At 35.1% G+C, this 19,588-nt stretch overlaps 1 protein-coding gene across 4 annotated transcripts in view; it reads left to right on the top strand.

Moving 5' to 3' along the window:
• FHIT (fragile histidine triad diadenosine triphosphatase) overlaps nucleotides 1-19,588 on the top strand; it is a 530,781-nt gene that overhangs the window by 49,956 nt on the left and 461,237 nt on the right. For 3 of the 4 annotated variants that reach the window (XM_031555606.1, XM_010718629.2, XM_031555607.1), the window contains exon 2: nucleotides 8,065-8,124. The gene's annotated coding sequence lies outside the window, so the exon portion shown is untranslated. Of the gene's footprint in view, nucleotides 1-3,837; nucleotides 3,857-8,064; nucleotides 8,125-19,588 lie in introns of those variants that run through there. The other variant, XM_019620176.1, reaches the window with a different exon arrangement.

The raw sequence follows: 19,588 nt of genomic DNA, 5'->3' as shown, positions 1-19,588 counted from the left end.
TTTTAATCCTGTTAAATATTTTACATGAGATATAAAATGTTAACTTACAAATAATGATACTCTCATCTAGGGGGAGATTGTTGTCCCTGCTGAGTAGACTGCATAAAATAGGGGACATATAACACTTTTTGGAATGGAATTCCAGTAGTGCAGAGATTGTTTCACCTGTGGACTTAATAATAAAGGAATAATTTTAAATAAGTCAGTGTTCTGTTCATATGGATCGCCAGGTGAGAACAATGGGACTTAATGTTTAATAGTGACAAGTGATTGTTATGATGATGATAAAGAATTTGTGCTTCAATACCCATGAGAATCACAGAGGAAAAGGCACATTCAGGTTTGTTCCAAGGAAAACAATTGCAAAACAAAGAAAAAACACACAGGTATGATCAAAAATAGTTAAATATTAGGAGATAAATAGATGGGGAAGAGGATGGACTGGAAGAAATACCGAACTAGAAGACTGGCAGAGATGTGGACTAGAGGTATAGGCCTGCTATGGGACAGGAGATGCTTGTTTTAATTGTAATTAGCAATAGTGTGACTGGTAGCAGAGCTTACTTTTGTACATTTTACAAACATATGGGATATTTTTTTTTTTAGCAAGAAGTTTTGCAGTGGTACAATGCTGTAGCCAAGAATTCTTCACATTTTTTTCATCAAAAAACTTTGATACTAACATAGAAATATAACCTAATAGTAATTACTGAACAGCCCTCTCTGCAGCATGTGATAAGGTAACTTATGAAATAAGATGGTCTTTGATTTAATACACATTATCTGTTATGACGTACACAAAATATGCAATATGATTAACTGCAGTGAGATGGCATATAATTGGATTTATTTAGATGGTTGTCCAGTGTTAATTAATTAAATTTTGTATTGGAATTCTGTTACAGGTTTCGCTGTGAGATTTGAATTTATTAATTTTATTTCAGGAATCAAGTTTTGGTGATGGTCATTGCTGACATGAGAGTCGCTGGCTAAAATCTGTGCTTGTTTATTGTTTTGCTTTAGTTCTCATTTCGTTAATTACGGCAGTGTGATAGCCTCATGAAATTACATTTAATGAAACTGTGTTCCTAATAATAGCATTACTTTAATTGGACATGAAACTTCTGTTTAAAAGTGTGACTGGAGGTGGTGTGGTGTGGAGATTAATATCTCAGTTGTTTAATAATTTATTTGGCTTTGCATTTGGTTAACCAGGCTTCATTCTTTATTTGCATAAGACTGACGTTATAATTTTGCAATGGAGATGAGAAGTATATTTTTCTGAAGAAAGCTTTGTGGAAAACTTTCAATTTTTGGAAAGCTTTATAGGAGTAAGATTTTTTTTTTTTTTTTGTGGTCTTGTTTTCTTTTATTTGGGCTACACAGAAATTATTTTCATAATGTGTTTGAGCTCCAAATAAAGGACAACTAAATCAACAGAAGAGGCATCTGAAAGAAATATCAGCCAATGGCAGTGAATTTTAGAGGCTTTATGCACTGTATTGAGCCAGCCTACAGAATTCATTTTCATTTTCCTATCTTTTCCGTCCTGTTCCCCTGCTCCTCTCCCTTAGTATTGCTTTGAAGTATATAATGTGTTTGAACATACACCTTTTTGTGTAAGAGAATGAGGTGCTGGATATCAGTGTAGCAGGAAGAGCAGAAAATGGGGTTGGCCAGCTTCTTCGATTGGTGTTCTAAACATCTGGTGTGAAAGAAAGAAATCTGAAAAATGAACTAGCAAACAGCAGTGTGGATGAGTTTACTTAACATTATTGTATTGAAGTTGTTTAACTTTCTGTCTTATATATAGAAATGCCTGATTTATTTTTCTGTATTTCTAAATCTTTCTCCCTTCTCAATTTCTCTTGCCTTCTAAAAATCTCATTTACAAATTTTTAATTTTTTCCTGAATCCTCAGCTTGTATTGACACCAGTAAGGCCTTAATGGCTATTGACTATTAAAATATACCTCAGTTCAATTTTAAATACTCTGTTTTAGGATAAAATCTACTGAGTGAAATGAATACTCAGATTCCTTCCCTAATTCCTTCCCATAATTAATAATTTTGTCGTGTGCCTTCTGTGTGCCTTTTCAGTAACCACGGCTCACCTTAATACCAGTGTTTGACATTAGAAGCCTCTCTAGAGAGGAAGAAAATCATTCAGAAATGAGCTGGATAAAGGTTATTAAACCGATGCTTAAAATTCTAGTCCTGCACGTTTTCCTTTACCCCCTAATTAAATGCCAAGAACAGTAATGTGAAATTTTCAGTGTATGCATATAATGAATATACCTTTATCAAAGGAAAAATAGCTGGAGAGAAGTAAAACTTTATTTCCAGTACTCACATCCTCTTGCTTGTATGTATTCAAAATGTTGTACTTCGAAGATGGGGAAAGAAATCTTGGTGTCAAAAGTCATCTAAAACTACATCGTGAAGTCCATATGATTCTTTTCTAACTCTGTTTTGTGAGTCGGGTTTTTAGCTTAAGTCATCTTATTGACTTCAGTAGTACTATTTGTGTGAGTAAAGGCAAAGTGCCTAAGTAAAGTTTGTAAGGTTGGGTCGATACTGTGTGCATACATCACCACTTACAAGCCTCTCATTTGTCATCTCTTGGAATACTGTGGAGTACTTGAGTATCAATATGAATGATATGTGGAACTGCTTATTTTCTTAATGACGGAGATCTTTGAAGTGCAGCTCACAGTGCCTGGGAGGTGGTTGTCCCCTTCTGCTCTGCTCTTGTGAGACCGAGCTGCAGTACTGCTTTCAGGTCTGGGCTCCAGCCTGAATGGAGCAGGTTTGGAGGAGGGCTGTGAGGGTGATCAGAGGGCTGCAGCACCTCTCCTGCAAAGGAAGAATGAGAGTGTTGGATTTCTTCAGGCAGGAGGGAGATCTTATGTAGTGGCCTTCCAGTGCTTCAAGGGGGCCTACAGGGAAGGTGAGGATGGAGTTGTTATCAGGGAGTGATAGGACAAGGGGTAATAGCTGTTCAGTACAAGAAGGTGTGTTTATATTAGATAATAGGAAGATATTATTTGTGCTGAGGAATTTACTCTAATTCTGAAGGAAAAGACTGCACACACCAGCATTTTGCTTTACCTTATTATCCCCACCTGTTTCTAAAGCTTCTAAAACACCATATATATTGGTGGGAAAAAAACTAAATTTTAATCAATAGAATTTAATGTGCTTAGTCCCATTCTCTTTACAAGTAGGAGATGCTGACATCTGCGAAGCAGTGATAATTTGCAGTGTTATTGTTCTCACTTGCAGTGTGTGATCCTGATGAGGTCAGGTCCTTTCAATTAGCAAAATGATGGTGTTAAATCCTTCATTATTATGCTCTTTTTGCCAGACTCTGCTGTCAATTTGTAGAATATTATATAAGTTGGCCATTAAAGCCTAATTCCTTCAGTAAAAATTTAACACAAACTTATTTTCCCAATTGAGAAAACCATCTGCATCTTCTTTCTAACCCATTTTCTCAACTTCATGTGTACCAAATTAATACTTTGTAAAAGTATAAAAGGTCTCTGGATCCTTGGTCTCTTGTGTGGCTTTTTCAATGAACTTTGCATAATCTTTTATTAAATGATTTAACTCTCAGAAGTGGTGCACAGCTAGTTCAACTTAGCTGAGTACAGGTGCTGTTTTGGATATTTAGTGCTTACTGGAAATTTTTCAAATAATTATAACATCTCTAAAAGCTTTAGAATCCCCAGAGTGCAGTTATACTGCACTATTACTTGTCCATGATAACCAATACTCTTTCCTCTTTTCAGGTAAGAAAACCAGGCTAACTTGTAACAACCATGGACCAATCAGTTAAATGGAGATCACTCATTGTTGGTACTTTTTCTGCCTACTCCATTCTGTAATACTGCAATGTAAAGAAAAAAAAAAATTATTATTAAATTTTAGGGAGTGTTAGTTGTTCTAATGCAGAGAACCATGTTTGATGATGAACAATTTATTCTCTGTCAGCCATTGGAAAGCTCTGAATGCATGTTTTATTTTTGAAAGAGAAGTTTTCTGTAAAATCTCTGGTGAGATGCTTTTTTCCGATGACATTAAAAAAAAAAAAGCCACCAACAAAAAATGTCTGCTAGGTGCCTGCAATCACAAAATAAGCAGGATCTGAGTTCATATGGCTTGTCATCATATAAAAAGGGCTGTAGCTCCAGAAGTTAGTCTAGTCATATTCTTATTGTGCTTTTTTCTTCTATAATCTTTGTCCTTGCATTTCAGTTGTTTCTTGACCTCATCCTTCTGCTGCCCCTTCTCCACATCTCCATGCCCTAAAGTTTCCTTGCTTGTCTGCTATGATTCCTATATAATCTTCACCTCTGTTATTTTTGTCTTTGTGTCATTGTCGGTCTCTGACCATCAAATCTTTCTGACAGGCTGTTAATTCATTGTTGTTCTAAAAGGAAAAGAGGACAGTAAGAAAAGTTCCACTTGGAATAATGGAAAAATATCTGTGAGTAGGTGGTGTGCTGTTATGAAAAGAGAAATGGGAAAAAAGAAAAAAAGGCAAGAGCTATCACACTGGATCTATACCTAAAGGAGAATTTCTACAATCAAGATATTACTGCTTCCAATCTCAAAGACATGGAGGAGCAGACTGGCCAAAGAGATATTTTTGAATATCTTTGCAGTGGGATTTGGGTGAAATTAAAGCTTTTATTAGTACTGAATGGAGAAGAGAAAGGAAAATTAATATTGTGTACTGAGTCCATCAGTAGGTTTGTAGCAAATTTTTAAAAACCTTTAGTCAGAGAAAGAAGGAAGGAAGTTTGTTAGTTCTAATATTTTACAGAAATTTTGTGTTATTTTATGTGGCTTTTGATCTGGAACAAGTTAAGGTAATGCATAGACTTGAGGAGTGGAAGATAATACTGTCCTAACAGGGATCACGTTTTCAAATGCTACTCATGAGTCCATCTCTGATTATGTAGAATTGCTGCTTTTGTGGAGTTCTCGTAGTTTAAGTCCAGGAGCATGTCAGGAGAGTACAGTGGATCAGAGGGCAAGCAACCATAGGAGTAAGCTGCCATATGAACTTCCTCTTTCTGCTGAGATGCAGATATCTCTGATGATGCCAACTTCTATCCTGCATGTGCTTAATACTCTTCTTTTAACCTAACCAATTGCCTAGTCCAGAAGTTATTGAGAGAAATAGATGTCCAAATTATTATGAGTGAATCTATGTATTTGTAAGGGTGAAGAAATGTATTTCCCTTAATACACTAGGAATGCACTCAGCTGCAAGCAATCCTCTCCAGTCACCTCTTAGCTTGAAAACTTGTCAATTAACTGCTCTAAGAATGCTCCTTCCTGCACTTATTTTGATTACGTTCTTGGGTTTTGCCCCTGCTTCATCAGCGTGTGCTTTTGTTTCGTTGAAATGTAATTTTGAACATGACTCAATAAATACCAACTATACTATACACACCTGCTGATGTCCCCAGGAAACTGCTGTGATGTTATTGCTAGGGCTTCTTTACACTCCTGAGCTTCAAGTTGTTCTCTACAAAGATACATAATTATATATTGGTCCTGATTGTCAGCTCAGCTTTTACATTCACTAGTTTTTCTGAAACTTATGCTACTGTATAAAATTAAATTTACTGGTAAGCATCTTTTGTGATTTATGCCATGCTGCCATTTACTTTGGAGTGGTTCCCATTAAATGAATCTACACCTACTGGATTACCTATATTGAAATTTGTCTGAATCTTGTTAGCTTGTTAGTTGTCTTAGAACTCTTAATATCACATATTAAGCTTCAGGTTTGCTAATGCTGCTGCTTGTCTGTAGCAATTATATTATTTCAGTGCTTCTATTAAGCTTCTCATCTGCCTTTTGCAGTCTCAACTGAGGTGTGCTGTATTATTCCATTCTTATCAATCTGACATAGCAAGTTTAGTCCCCAAAGGCAAATTTTAGCCAGAATGACAGGTCTCCTTATTAAGAGACTGTTTTCAAAGAGCATAGAAAACAATTATAGAAAAAAAGTTGACAGTTAAAAAAATCTAGAGTTTTTGTTTGTTTTGTTTTTTCCCATAAGCATGGTATTTAGCAATAACCAATTGAAAATACCAAGTTAAACTCACACTCTACATGGATAAATCAGAAGAGGCAGGTCTTGTAGAATGTAGACTGTATATGTGTGCTGCTTTTGTATTCAATTAAAATGTTTTTCAAACTGATAAATTGGGCGGGAAAAATTTCAGGAGTCATGCTGGGTTTCCTTCCTAGTTTAACATCAATGAATATAAAAACTCAAATTTTATTTTCTTAACTGAGTATACAGAATTTTGTATACTGAACCTTAAACTTTAAAGGTTTATCTGTTCCTTCATTTTAAGAATAAATAGCTTGTTTCCTTTCTGCATGGAGCATATTGTAATCCCAATTTTTGAATCATCCTTTACCCAAGACTTTACACAAGTGTAGTTGCAATGTTCTGCCCTTCTTGTCATTATCATTTGGTGCAGCAGGAAAGGTGCCATTTTTACTACTGCTTTTTGTTTGTTTAAATTTGCATCCTTTGCTTAGAATCAGCTTACAAGGTGCACGAGAATTGAGAGAACCTGTCCTGCTTTTCAGTATTTGTTCGAATGTGTGCCTATATTCATATTGTTTTGCTTTGTGATCAAATGAAGAAGGAACACCTACACTGCACTGTCACTGCTGTTGGTATCATAGGAATGTTGAAGATGAAAAACTGAGAAGTAGCTTTTCTTGAAAAGCATATTACTTATACAATGTAAAATTTGAGAAAAGCTCTGATCTTGCAAGAAGTGTTTATTTTTGTTGCACTGGTATTAATTTTCAATGTTCTGTCTGCTTTCACATTCAAACTAAGAAGCAGCTCTCCTTAGTAATTCTCTGCTTCCTACTAGATATTCGTTGGATTAACAGAAGGTGTTTAATTGCAACCAAAGCCTATCTGCCTTGTTCTAAAGTAGTTTTTTATTATGTCTTGTTCCTTGTTAGCGTTAAGGAAAAAAAAAGCTGCAAATATTGATTATAAAACATCAATAAAGTGATCTCTTAATATGATGAGTGAGAGGTAAAGTAATGAAGTACAGAGGTGTGGTACAGTTCTCATAACTACACTTCCAATTTTGCTCAATTCTTAAAGAAAGGAAGATGATGCACACAACTATATGTTGTGCATCTTTCACAGTAACCATCAGGTGTAAATACCTCATGTGTTTTCCTTAATATGGATTAAGGCATACAGAGTAAATCAGTTTAAAACAGTACTGAATCATTTTTATAAAATGCTTGTCCTTTTAATTTTTATTGTTAAATACAGCGTGCACCATGCACTGACTGCTTGTCTCCCTTCCTTGGATGGCAGTGGTAATGTTAAATTAATAGGCATTTCGGACAAGATATGGAGTCACATTTACATAATTAGTGTGCACAGTTGCTTTGAGCTTTTTTTGCAAAGGAAACCTGTTAGTAATGAAGGTCTGTTCTGGTCATGTAGAGAACATCTTAGCCTTCTAATAATTTTAATTCCTTTACCTTCCTTCCCCTTTCCATCTTTCAGTGTAATAAAGTCCATTTGGTTACAGAGATAGTGTTCCATTAAAATTAGCTGTTTTAAAACTACAACTATGACTGTTACTTGTATCCAGTTTTGGTAAAGCAACAAATTAATTTAATTTTCAAAATCAGTATGTTTCTACCAACCTGTCTCATGTGAGTACTACAGAGATTCTCTTCAAGTAGTTTCAGGAATCTTCTTCCTCTCCCAGTGTGTAGCAGTGGAATTGAAGCAACCTAATGCTTATGGCAGAGTGGGAGTGTAGAAGTCCTATGTTAGGCAACGGGGATGTCAGCTAGTTTTAAAACCATTGGTTATAGCAAGTAATTGAGGGAAAAGATAAACTAAAAAGGGAATTACGATTTTATTTTCCTCAAAGCATAATTTAATGGAATATCAAATCATACCTGTTCTTTGAAAGTAATGTTAAAGCTTTGTATTGTACTGCTTGCCAAGAAGTACTGAGTATGGTTGTTTTGTGTATTACAGGTTACTTACCCAAATAACACATGAGAAGTCAAGCCACGAGGAATTGTTGAAAGGAAAGATGTAAGTTTTGACTATCGTGTTATTTACTTCCTGGTTTCTGAGCACTTATCCTGATGGATTTCAACTTTCAGATTTTACTCTGAATAGTAAAAAAAAAAAACAAACAAAAAAACAATGCTTTTTTTTTTAAGACTGAAAATATTTTAAAAACTCTTTGGGCATAAGATGTTTAAGATAGATCAAATACTGCACTCTGCAGTACCTCTCTGAGTACAATTCAAATTCCACGATATTGTGAAGTATTTATGACGTTCTTATGAAGAAAGTGATAAAAGTAGGCTATGTTATCTTTCTTTGTTTCTGTCTTTATCGCTCAAATAAATAACTCTAAAATATCTGTTGTTTTGCTGCCTCACAAGAGTTTAACGATGGTTTTCATTGTGTAAGCTGCTAGTAGGCCAGAGATATATCTTGTATGAGGTTATGAAATATTGAGTTTATTACCCTATTAAAATTCTTTTTAAATGTCCAAGTTTCTAATTTGTACTAGGAAACTTAATTTAGGAGCATCTTCACAATGTAGTAGATATTTTTCTCTTTGAGCATCAAGAATCAGATTTAAAAAAAAAAAAGTCCTTTGGAGGTTAGTGCTGAGGATGGAGGGAGGTTAATCAGAAAGTGCTTTGCCTTTATGAGAAATTTAAATGTTACATTCCTCACCAAAATTAATAGTTTTGATGCTTATGTCTCAGCAGAGATCTAGTGATACTAGTTCTGACAGTAGATAATGAAGAGCTAAATATGGTGGCTGTGTGACAAATACAGAAATTTTTGTCAATAGTCATCTAGCAGCATAGGAAAAGAAACAACTGAGAGCTTTTTACATCCCAGAATGAATTTTGTTTGAAACAAATAATAGTAGTTGATGTCTGCATTGTATCTGAGTACATGGAACACTCACCAGATTCTCTTTGTTACTATAACTGCAGCAGTGCTTACACTTGCAATCCATGTTGGTGTTATTATTTTCAAAGATGCTTGCCTGCCCCTGTATTGTTTCAGTGCTTGAGGTTCTTGTATAGCTATGCCTATACAGGTCTATATTAGATGTTAGAAATCTACGTGCCAAAAACCTTGTTAAAACAGTTTTGAATTGCTTATTTAAAAAAAAAAAAAAGTTTGAGAGGGATGATGCTATCAGTAATAAAACAGATTTAGTCATTGAATTTTCAAGATATAAATATCAAAAGCCTTGATTGTGTTACATGTTCATTTAGAATGTAAGTCATTGATTTATTCAGCCTCTTAAATGTTAGTCTTCTCAAGTGAGCGGGTTACTCTTTGAGCAAATGTTTAAATATACTAGTCTTGATTTCTTACAACCTCAGAGGAAAGAGAGGAAAGAATTTTGCTCTGTAATGTGAAGAAGAATGCAAACTAACTTAAATTTAAGTATTGATGTAAGAGGAGTTAATATTGGGAAACTGAATGTCTTTCATGTGCTCCAAATGTGGGTTTCAGGACAGTTAATTTCAGAATGGCATATCTCAGCAGATGTGCAGAATTTATAATAGAACTCATCTTCACTACAAGCCATAATATATAGTTAGATAAAAATTCTAGAAATGCTGTCAAGAAGAGGTGGAAAAAATCTCAGTGCAAATCAATAACAATTTAGCTGCATTGTATTCTGCAGTTCGTAATTTTTCAATGAATAGACAAAAATGTTTTACATATGATTGTAATTTCTTTTTATATTGATTCATCTTAATAGTTCTTTCCAGTTATTAGCATTGCTATTATTTGTCTGACAGTACCACCTAGTGAATGTGGCTGTTGCCATAAGCCCTAGTGTTAATTTCTGCTCGCATATGCAACACACCCTGCCATTAATACCAAAAGTGAGACAGAATATTATCTCCCTTCTACAGATGATTTGCTTAATGTATTTACCTGAGCTTCTGGGCAAAACTGAACAGTTCATGCTAGAACCTCTGCTGCCACAACTACTCTGTCACTGGGATTGCATTAGTAGATTTGAAGCCATTTAGATTAAATATTTGTAAGCTGCAAAACCATCTCTGGCTTTCAGTTGTAGGTATGCTCTATTATAATATGCCTCTAAGGTGTAACGTCTTCTGTCATCAACCTTGTGTTGTTAAGAGGTGAAGAGGTAAGAGTCTTTCAAGTTAGTTTTTATCTTCCACCATCCGTTCAAAACAACTCGTGTATTTGGATAGGTAGAAGCTGTAGGAGGTTCATGTATTCAGGACCTCTTGCATTAAACTCCAAAAAAAAAAAAAGTTGAGTGGATAGGTCAGGAGCTGCTGTAGAAGCCTTGCTCCTAATTGTTGGAATATCTCTTATTTCCATCTTCTCAAGCTTCTTTCTGATGTTTCTTTTCCCGCTGATTTTGCTTGTGAATCCAGTTGCTCTTCTCTTTATCAGGTCCAGAAGTCTGTCTTCTTTTAGGCTTGTGAATTCGTAAGAGTGTGTAATGAGACAATAAACTTATATGGAAGGACAATCTCTTTGTAAATTTAAAAGCTCCTCAGAAAATTACTGATTTTTTCATTCATCAGCATCAAAACTGTCAAAAATTGCTCTGAACAAAAGGAAAATATGTATAGCTCATATGCTCTATTACATATTGTTTGGTATACTTAGCTCCTAGGGGTGATCTTCAAGTGGACATCTTTGTTGTTCAGTTGGATAACTATCTACAGCTCTCCTACTTAGTAATTGTATTTGTGGTATTAAGTAGCCTGTTTCTTTCTTTATGTCCCCAATTCTGTCTCTCTGCTCATCCACATACAGATTTTTGTTCTAACGTCATTCAAGTTGTTGAATTAAAAGCACTGCTGATAAAAGTAGGATATAATAATAAAGAATGTTCTGATTCTCCAAGTCACTGCTGTGCTCCCCTGAATTTTACTGATGCAAATAATTGTGTCTTGATGTTGAAGGGCATATATCATGTGCTACCTGAAACAATAGATTATTTTGGTTTGCTCAATTTGTGTATTTTTAATATTGTTTAATATAGGTAGTGTTGAGTGAGCACATATACTCTTAGGGGTGACACAAATTAATTCCACTCCCGTCATGAAATTTCTCCATGGATTTATCACAAATTGCTGCAGCTGTGAGTGATTCCACTCTCATGAGAAGCCTGAGATTAAATTCCGTCACTACTGTACTATTTTTAATTAATTTAACCTCCAAACGAATCATTTCCCAGTGCCTGTTTCTCTCTCTTTGGTCAGTAGATTACTTAGATAATGTCAAATTAATTAGTTAATGCAGTTAATGTTTAAAAGCTTTATAAAAGTGATAAGAATTCTGGAACCACTATGTTTTAACTGGGCTCGTGTTTTAACTGAAAGCAGAAGTTGCATTTTCACGTTAGTGGCTTGACTACTACTATTGATTTTAATATGGAACATGCTCAGCTACAACAGCAAGGGTGAAAGTTTAAAAACTGTAGCACCACTTGCTCAATCCTGAAGTGATATACATATATATTCTAACAATTTGGAGAATAACAAAGGAAAATAGGAATAAATGACAGAGAGAAAAGACTCTAACTGCACTGCATGTTAAGGAAGAAACATCCTATTTCATTCACAACAGGAGTTGGGTGTCTCAAAAATATTTTGAGGTTTTTAAATGGTGGTTGAATTTCTCAGTATTATCTCCTTGAAAAAAGTGTAGGTCAAGTTATGGAGTGTAGCAAAAACTAGCCGAATCTATATTATGTCTTTCTAGTAGTATCTGTGTTCTGGAGCAGAATGATTACAACCTGGTATTGATGCAATACAGAAGATGTCTACCCGGGAGTTTCATATGTCAGCAAATCAGTAACTGCAGGAAAGACAGAGTGCAAGTACCTCTGCTTTTGGCGGTTTAATTATGCTTTACTTTAAACAGATGTCTCCTCTAAAACAAGTAGTCTTTCATATACCTATATAGTTGGCTTTGCCTACTGCGATGGCTGGACCCTAGGGATTGTAACACAGACACAGTAGATTACTGGATCCCTTCAAAGAAGCCCGAACTGAGTCTGAGTGCTGGGAAGGAAAAAAAAAAAAAAAAGATGAGGCATGAAAAAGAAAGACTGAAACTCCTCCTTAAGCAGGGAGTGTTGGAAAAGGTGATCTCGGGAAGTCCTGTCCAACTTCAACCATTCTGTGATTCTGTGAAAACTACTACTTTGTGAAAAGAAACATTTCTAAAGGCTGTTTTCCTTTTGCACTGTCCAGTTAATATCCATACGATCTCCAAAAGCTATAAAATATGTGGATAATTATACTTTCTGCTGTTACCTTTACATGAAAATATTGCTTGTGTGAGTTATTTTAATTTCTGGGAAGATGCCAAACTTAAAATACATGTCAGAAGCAAAATTTTTCTATGTCTCTTAAGTGTTTAAATTAAGCATAATAGAATAGGCGTTCTCTCTGGTAAATTTGCAGTACTCTGAGGACCCTCAAGATTAATTTTGTGCAAAATGATTATCTCCACCATCAGCAGTGCGCTTAACTATCTAAGTATTTTGCATTAGCAAAACCAGGGTAATGAAACATAATGCAGACTGATTTTAATAGAGAAAATAGTGTCTGGAAATTTCCACGATAACAGGTTACTTCTGGGTTATAAATAACAAGAAAACAAGTGGAAGTGTGATAACCTAAGAGCTCTATTTGCTAATCCCCACTAAGGAATAAGAAAATTGAGAGGAGGGGGAAAGACACAAACAGACAGAAAATGTACTTCAGCAGTGCAGGTTAGTTGCTTTTGTATATAGATCATCTTAAATTGAGAACCATAACCCTGATAGGTGTTGCAGAACTAGAGATATATATTCATGTTTGCACCAGAGTTTACTTTTGACAAACCATTTGGGTATAAACTAATTGCTTATACATTGCACTTTGAAGCTGGAAGCTGTGAGATCCTTTGTTCTTCTAAATATCTTACAAACCTTTCTCTGAACCTGTCCTGTAATAAATATTGGTCTTAAATCTCTTCTGTTGTTTGCAACTGATAGACTCCTAAGTTGCTTTGCTACAAGTCCCTGTGTGTACAGCTTAATGTTTTACTGTATATTTTTATCCTATTTGCTTTTTCCAGACTTCAGAACTATTTGATTTTATATAAACTGATTATCATCTCTATTGACAGAGTTGACCAATAGATCAATTCAAAAACTTTTATTAAAAATAAAAATAAATTTCAATCTGATAAGTCTCCTTTCAACAATATTTATACTCTTTGAGCTGTCGACTTACCCATACAGGAGTTTGCCCTGTCCCTTTCTCTGTAAAGCTGTTAGGTCTTCATCTCATGGGAAAAGCAAAGTGCTTATGCAAGTGATTATAAGGAGATGGGATAGAAGGACTCTCTGTTCTACTGGAATATAGGTAATGAAGAGAAGACAGCCTCCCCTCCCCCCCCCTTTTTTTCTTTTTTACACTAGCTAGTTAGTTGGTTCTTTAGAAACATAAAATGTTTTGAGGAAGTTTTGATGAACTGTTATCTGGGATCATATATTCGGTACTCATGTTCCCACTAGATAACCTGAGTCTTTGTCTATAAATGTGTGAGAAAACTGCATGTTGTTAAATTAGTTTTAAATCTAAGGAATTATTTGAATAAAATGTGTTTGTTTGTTTTTTTTTTTAAGTCAGATATAAATGGCAAAAACGCTGAAGATGTTCAAATAAGAGACAGCAGCAACTATTTAAATGATTAATACATAGGTAATGGAATTATTTAGAGTGGCTGAATCCTTGCCAATTAAATGGGTGTCAGAACAGATAATGGTTAACATGATTGGAAAAAAAGTAATTCCTTTAAAATACAGTGGCTCATCTAAAGCAATTATGTATACAAACAAGTCAGTGCCAATTTTCGAAAACTATCTCCTGTTACGCTGCATTTAATTAAACTGGTTTAATGTTTATGCCATTGCTTACATGAATGCGGGAAGCTCTGCAATTGTAGAGCTTTGTGGTGGAGCATGATGTTGATGTTCTCTAATGATGACAATAATTTTAATGAAACCTTTAAGTCTACTTCATATTTTAAAGTAACAAAAATAGTTAAAAACTATACTCTGCAGTTTGCAGTACATGAAAAGGGTGCTGTGAAAGTGAGGCATACGTTTTCTCTGAGCATTCTTTGAGTGTTTGGGTGAAGTAAGTTCTAAACTCAGTTGTTTGTGCAATATTTGTACATTGACAAGTTATGATTACTTTTTATTTCTGTATTGAATGGAATTGTGTTCAATTTCTTGCTAACTTGCTGTGTGAAGTGACCTACATATATTTAGTCATGAGTGTTGAACTGATTAGTGTGAAGAAGCCAGGTAAAGAGAGAGGATGAATCTTTTGTGCTTAGAGATTTTAATTGTCTTGGTATCTTTCTAGTCTTACAACCAAGAATGCAGAATTTGCTATTTTGAATGCTTCTCTCTTATAATACTTAATGGAATCTGCTAAGATAAAATCTGTGGTGATTGCCTCTATCATCAGTGAATTTATTCTCACAACTTATTCTCAGTGATGAAATTCCCAATCTGCTTAGGTAATTTTTGAGCCTCTGGAAAAAATACATTCCAGTTCTTGAAAACCCACGTTGCTAGAACAGGATTTTCAAGTTTCAGATGGTAAAGGTAGTGCAGAAACTCAAAATACTGAGTGCTGTGTCACCAGTTGGGGAAAATCTTCACTAATGCTTCATTTGCATAAGCACTTTGCATGTTGTAGGGGATATCATTTGAGGTGTGTACTCTATTGGTTCTATGTGAGGCCAGTCCTGCTGCAGTTTGTGTTGAATACTTTGTGGCATATTGTTTGTATCTGACCTTAGTTTGTATAGTTCAGATGCTTGAACACATGATCTGACGCGCAATAATGTTGCTTGTTATTCATTTCTTCTGTCATTGTTCTTACATGTAGCAGAAATGCTAAGTCAGGGCTTGAAGCAATGATGGAGCACCTGGTGGGAATGCAGGGCCAAGCCAGGGGAGCTCAGCTGCAAGCAATGTACCTGAGCGACCTGAAAGGCTGGAGCCAGGATCCACTCCTTGCCAAACCTCATTTAAGGGCAGTGGAGGTGAAGGTATCTCTCTGAAGATCCCTGCATACCCTGGGCCTTCTAGAAGTAAGCAGCTTTTCTTTGTTTCTGTATCCACTGCTCTGCATTTGGGCTTATCCTCACTTGTTGTGGCCTAGGGCTTTGCTATCCTTGCTGCGCTTTCCATCACATTATGATGTTACACTGTTGCGTTCTAGTGTTACATACATTTTTTCTATCTTAGTGCTTATTTTTTACACTATTGCATTTTAGGGAGATACTAAAGTGTCTTTAGCTTTTTGAAAATAAACATATTTTTATCTGGTTCAGAAAATGTATCTCCATTTGGTTTTTGTGCTAGTTTTATCCAATCATTATTCTTCATGGCAAGCAGTGAATTTACTGCATTTTCTAACATGTTACACTTCCTTGACCTGAATTTTGATTAATTACACTGAATGGTAATACCAGTGTTTCTAGTACTCAAGCTCTTTGTTATATCAACAGAAAGCATAAAATGTCAGATTAACCATTCAGAAGAAAGAAAAACCCACTGAAGTGTTCCAGAAGGGAGAATAATGACCTTACAGAATCAGACAAAATCATGTACGATACCATGAGACCTATATATAGGCAATATAGTGTATTAGTGCTGATGTTCAGAAACACTGTGTAAATTTCTCAGCCCTATATAAGGCATAAGAAAAATAACATTATAGAATAACTTGTAATTTTTTTCTCCGCCTAACAGCAACTCTATTATACCCTCAGGTATAATAAAACAAGTATTTGACATATTCTGTGGACTGTGGAGTGCAATCAGATTATTTTCTTACACCAGAGGACTGCGTTTACAAGCTACTGCAAGATATTGCTTCTCTGATTTTTCTCTGGCCTTTTGGACTATGTCCACAACTCAGCAGGATTAGTGGGAGCCATGCTTTCCTCTATAGCGAGTGCAAGCGAAGCTAAGTGGCACAGAAACAAGTTCAGAAAGCTGCAAGAGTTAATTGCACACCATTGTTATTAACACAATTCAGTGTCTTTAGTCTGCTGCATTTACTATAACTGGTTAGGGAAATAAATAATTTTATACTGTGATTTGTAAATACATTAACAATAACTTCTGGAATGATATTTTCAGCAGTTACCTGCTTTTATACCAATTGTGAAAATACAGATTACACCACACTAAAGGAACTTTAGTATTTATGAAGAACAAAAAGTGTTTGAGCTCTTAATAGCTGTAACTTGATTGCGCTGGCAGTAAATGGGGATATTCTGAGAATAATGTAGAATTAGAAACTAGGCAGGAGCAGAAATTGCTGGCGGGTTATTTTTCTCATAGCAAGAGTTGTCTGTTTCCATTTTGTTTGCTTTGTTTCTACATACGTAAAATACATTGAAGTTTGGGATATGGTGGATTGCCTTTTATTTGAATTTTTGCAATTCAGGCCACCAGTTAAAGGTAAGCAGTCTTTAAAAGCTTATTTAGCTTTAGTAGCCTTCACAGGGACGTTAAAAGAAGTCTTGTCAGCACCTTTGCTGTGTTCAAGTGCTGACACGAAGCTTGAGCTAAATCAAATATGGATTATTTTTTCTTTCAAAAAATGCTGTTCTCTTGTTTCTATTGTACTTTGATCATTATAGTCAAATAGATTCAAGCATATTCTTTTTCAGTGAGTTACTAATTTTTCTTTCAGATATGGTGAGTTCAGTTAGGCTATATAGTAAAAGATGGACTGAGTAACTTTTCTCTCTGTCCAGTGAATCTACCAAAGTACTTTAGACCCTCCTCATTCTGCACTGTGCATTGAAATCTTCAGTTTCCTTTACTGTCTTGATGCCAGTGCAGATGCCTCACCTTCTTTATTGAGTATGTCAATACTGTCGCACAGGACCTGGAATTCTGTGATCTCTGAGATCCATTCCATCCCAAGCCATTCTATGTTTCTATTATTCTAAGTAGGACAACAGTTTGTCCAGTGACACTGTAGAATTTCTTAATTCCAATCTTTGAAGGATTTTTCCTCATGTAATCAGAATTTTTCTTGCTACATCTTGTCTGTTGCTTTTGGTTTGTCTCTTTTCACATCAAAGTTGTGCAGTTGCTTATTGTTGTTATCATGACCACATGAAGGAATACATAAGAGTAGAATACTGTTAATTTGCACAGATTATTCTGTTCCTGTAAATTTTGCAGTATAAGGTAAATATCAGCCGAGATACCAAGTACGACCTAGTTTGTTAATTGAATCATGAACTTTGCTAAGTTACCCTACCTCAGGAAGAAATGCAAGGCATGGATTTATTCTTGTCTATTTTCAACTTGTATTTGAAATGATATCATGTAACTTTTGAGCAGTTTTTCAGTATCTGACAGGCCAAGATCTATCTTTCCTTCAATTTCAATGGGCTTTCACTGAAGCCTCCATTGGTATAAACTTCTTTGTTCTGATTATTCTTGATCCCATGTTTTTTTGTATGTATCTTCAGGAGTGTATGCCTTTTCTTCCCTTGCCTTCCTGCTGTGTTTTCTCAGATAATTTTAGTATATTTGTGTGCCAAAATTATAAGCAGTACTCATTTACTGTAAGTGTTATCTCAATGATTCTTATTTTCTCTCTTAATCTGAAGTGAGCAAATGAACAGTCTGGTATTAGTTGAAACGGAACAGATGTTTTTAATTGATGATGCTTGTTAGCATCTGAGTAGAAGTTGACAGTATGTAGGCAGATAGGTTCTACTGATGAATTCTAACCAATGTACAAACTCCATCTATCAGCCTGGATAAATTAGTATGATTTTTTTGTGTGTTCATTCTCTACCTGTTGAAACCTTCTGATACGCTGCCTCACTACAAGGTATCACTCCATCTGCAAACATGATGGAAAACAATAACAGCAAAGAAAATGTTTCCCTTATGGCAGTAACTTCTGTTTTTTTCATTTAGCAGCCATTTTCTGACAGGTCACAGAACTTTCAAGTTCCTTATGCGCTTTTTTCAAATGATTCCACGTGATCCATGCAAGGCATCTGGAGGTGTTTATGCTTTTTTTTCTTCTTTGTTAAAGTGTTCCCTTAGAGGAATTGCTGCCTTACTCTAAGTGACGCTTCTACTTGGTTTACTCTGTATGGAATTACAGAGACTGGGGAGGGATTTGGGAGATATCAGTACTGCTAATTTTTCAACAGCAACAAAAAATTGTGTTATCTCAAGTATTCCATATGTATGCAGACTTGAAAGCAAAAAAATATAGTACAGTTTCTTGTAGTATGTGGGCTCTTAGAAGCATCTATTTTAAAAATAGTAAATATTTATCAAGTCAAAAGCCTTGAAAAACATTAACATACAAATAAAACTAATCTCCTAAAATCTGATACTTAAAAATGTATATTTATCTGAAATAGTCTTCAAAGTTGTATAGAAATGAGTTATTCTTGACCTTTGAGATGTCAACTTGGAAAACCAACCATGAGAATATCTGTGAAAGATTTTCTTTGCTTTGACATAATTTTAACAAGATGGAGGGAATGTCACTGCCAGTAGCAATAGGCCTCCACTCTGTCTTTAAGATAAGTAAGAAGACAGTGCTATTTAGAGTAGTTTTATATATTGTTTAAAGGAAGCTTGACTTTCCCATATTTATTTTTATATTGGGCTCCCATTAAAGGCTACCAGTAAGGATTTGAATTTTATGAATATACGCGAGTGGGCAAATGGCAAGATGGTGCTTCAAAAAACAAACAAACAAAAGATATTAAAAATATTAGTAATAAACTGTTTTTTTACCAACAGATTTTTTTATCATGGTTCTCAGGCTTTTGTGACACAGGAAACTCTTGAATGGTATTGAAAAATGCATTAGTCTATATGACATTTTTTGCTGTTTTGCCTTGCTATACAAGAGAACAAACAGGAGGTATTTGAAGCTTATTTTTGAGACAGTTTTTTGCTTTCCTTAGGGAACACAGGAAATGCTTTTAGGCTGATGTCTCTTTGAAACCCTAATTTTCAGCGTTCAAATAGTAAAGAAATCCATCCTATTTATGAGAGATGCATCTAGGCCAATGCTACTTTTCTTCTCAAAGCGAGTTTCTCTAGTCTGAAGAGATGTGCGACACTGGTATGGTGGTTTCAGGACTGACTTTCAGTTGTAAATTTCCAGCATCAGCTTGAACAGGGTCACAATAGGGGTTTGAAAATTAGAGCAACATTTAAAGAAAAGCAGACTGCTGTGTCCATATATAACAATTCAAAATACGTGCAATAGCCAAAGCTAAGAAATCAGCAGTATTCTAAAGGCCGAAAAGATGCACCTTCTGAATTTTAATATAGTAGGTTTATGTATCTCATAAGATTACTGGCTTGGAGGTTTGTTTTTTAAAATGGATAGAAATAACTTGTAAACTCTGCCTATGGCCACAGATATGTTAAAATCCT

Source organism: Meleagris gallopavo, chromosome 14, assembly GCF_000146605.3.
Source record: "Meleagris gallopavo isolate NT-WF06-2002-E0010 breed Aviagen turkey brand Nicholas breeding stock chromosome 14, Turkey_5.1, whole genome shotgun sequence".
Classification (NCBI taxonomy): domain Eukaryota; kingdom Metazoa; phylum Chordata; class Aves; order Galliformes; family Phasianidae; genus Meleagris; species Meleagris gallopavo.
This window is presented reverse-complemented; position numbering and strand designations above follow the sequence as displayed.